Genomic DNA, 2,979 nt, shown 5'->3' with positions numbered 1-2,979 from the left:
GAAGAGAGCCATCGAAATTGTGTGTGTGTGCAAGTCAAAGATACAGGGCGACTGGCCTACCGGAACGTTAGAGGGCACATGTCAAGTTTGTGTGTGGCAGGGAGACATGACTAGAGCGCTCGATGTATCGGTGTGTGTGGGGGGGAGGGGGTGGGGGGAGGGGTAGGCAGAGGCCTAACTATAGAGGTAGAACGACTCGTATATGTGTTGAGAATGAGAGACCCAGCTATGTCTTGAGGGAGATCGGTCGACATCCATACATAACTGAAGGACGGGAAATATGATGGGACAAAGAGAGAGAGGAGAGAGAGAGAGGGAGGGAGAGGGAGGGAGAGGGGTAGAGTGATGGATGGGTGATGGAGTTGCTTCTCGAAGATGGTGGGAGAGGCCTACTAGACAAACTGAGGGTGGAACTGCAATGTTATCAATAAGAGTGGGGATGTGTTCCTGTGTGTGCCTGTGCGTGATAGATCTGTCGGGACGCATCCATGGATGATGAAGGGGAACCATGTGTTTGGTAAGCAAACCTAACTAGATCGGTAGATCAATTGTTGTTTGTCAGAGGAAGGGAGAGACACAACTAATGAGGTAGATCGATTGACGTGTGGGTAAAAACGAGTTATAATGACCTAGCTAGTTATATGTATAGCGAGAGATCGGTCGGTGTACGTCCATTTGTTAGAGGCAAATAAGGCCCAGCGAGACGGATAGACAGAGAGAATGGAGCTAGGAGGTGGTGCGAGAGGCCCAACTACTAGCTAGATAGGGGGAGGAGTGTGCGGTTGTGAGATCGATGAAAAGAGGGGCGAGAGTTTACATGTGTGTCTGACCGTATGAGAGACACGAGGCAAGGACACATAAAGGAGGAGATTGAAGGTGTGTGTGTATGTTGTAGGCAGGCATCGCTGGAGAAGTTTATCGATCGGTGTGTGTCGGAAAGGAGTTGTGGAGACTCTGGGAGAACGACCTAAAGAAAAAAATGAATGTGCCCGGTGGATAGAATGCCGAGGGAGGGGGAGGGCGAGGAGGGCGTGTGCATGCACGAGAGAAAGTTAGTGGTAGCTACAAAGGTTAGAGGATTGTGTGGGTGTAAGAGACTAACAAAGATCATAATTTGATATGAAAGCGGATTCATATATTTGAATAGGAGATCATAGTGTTTTAAACATTGCATGCATGAATATAGCGGTGATACACGTGCTGTGCACATGTTATACCATAATGTGATAATGCATGGCGTTTGCAACTCACAGCTAAATGCCGAACAATCTAAACCATACTATACATCAAACAATCTCACATTTTATTTGAATTTGTGATAATGTGTGGCGTTTGCAGCTTACAACTAAATATCGAACAATCTAAACAATACTATATATCGAACATTCTCACATTTTATTTGAATTTTTGGTAATGTGTGGTGTTTGCAACTCACATCTAAATACTTTTAGGCGTAGGGGGCGGGGCACCATACATAATGTGACAAACACATTATACATATGAGACATGGTTTAGATTATGAAGATCTAGCTAGAGCTAGAAATGTAATGTGATTTGAAATCAAAATAAAGTGGATTCAAAAAATCTAGTTCGAGTTCATATAGTACACATAGTTCATATGTAACTCAAGACTAATCATGTGGTGTGCTGTGAAGATAATACACAAACGATGGTTTAACTTGACAATAATGATGATTGTAGATCTTATTAAAACAGAGAAACGAATTCAAATGCTTTGACTTCACAACAATCATTACTGTAGATCTTATTCAAATAGAGAAACGAATTCAAATTTAGTTCATATTGAACCGGTAGTATATACGTTTGGAATGCACTAAAACGTTCATTTGAGTAGTAGGTTGCATGCATTATACACGCAGCGAAATATTTTAATTGAACATAACATGAATTCAAAGTTTTGAATGACATTTGTAGTGCGCATTGATTTGGTACAGTACACGTTAGGCTTGTCCGGAAATTTCAACCCGCGCCTTGTTAGCCCGAAATATTTAAGATATATCTTTGTCTCATTGTGCTCCGACAACTCCCTCCATCTCAACCAGCGCCTTGCTATTCCGAAATTACAACGCGCGCGAAAACTCCCACCTCCTGTGAAATCCCGACACGCGAAATGCCCGTGGTACCCCTGAACCGAAAGAACCGCCTCAAATCGGTGGGGGTACTTTCGTAACTTACCCCACATTTCGGACAAGCGCGTCTCTAAGCCATGGTTCCCCACCGCCATCCCATCCGCCCACCCATTCGTACACCGAGGCCGCGAAAACCCGCGACGAAACCCCACACCCTGCTCCGTCCGCCACCCAGCCGGAGCCTCTTCCCCGACAACGTCGTCCACAGCAACACCTCGACGTCCCTCATCCACCGTACCGGATGAGGATCCGTCGTCGATCTCATCGTCCCACCGGTTCAGCCACCCCGTCCTCCACCTCCAAGGAGCTGCCCCGACGTTCCCCTCGTCTTTCGCGCCACCTCCATTCCCACACCGCCGTCTTCACTTGCACCACCGGAAGAGCATCATCATCACCGTTTCCTCGGATGAAGCTACAGCCTAATCGGCGCCACCAAAGAGGTTGTACACTAATCGCCGCATTTTCTTCTTGATTCGATCTCACGGTGCTGCCGGCGCTCGGTCCCGAGCCGACACGGCGCGGCTCCATCCACGGCGGCGTCGCCGGCCACTTCCTCCACGGGGTCACTCCCTCGGCGGCGACGTCCACATCAGTAAGAGCTGCTGCTGCTTTAGCTCTCGCTCGCGCTGCTGCTCTGCTCTTGCTCTCGGTCCCCTGCATGGTCTGCTCTTGCTCGTGCTATTGCTCTTGCTCGCGCTGCTGCTCTCGCTCTTGCTCTTGCTTGCGATGCTGCTCCGATTTAGCTACACTTCAGTCGACTGAATCGACTTTTGGGTCACTCGATTTTCGGGGGTGGGGGGGGCTCGCCGGGGTGAAGGAAGAACCAGCC

The sequence above is a fragment of the Triticum aestivum genome, chromosome 4D (genome assembly GCF_018294505.1).
Source record: "Triticum aestivum cultivar Chinese Spring chromosome 4D, IWGSC CS RefSeq v2.1, whole genome shotgun sequence".
In the NCBI taxonomy this organism is placed as follows: Eukaryota; Viridiplantae; Streptophyta; class Magnoliopsida; order Poales; family Poaceae; genus Triticum; species Triticum aestivum.
This window is presented reverse-complemented; position numbering follows the sequence as displayed.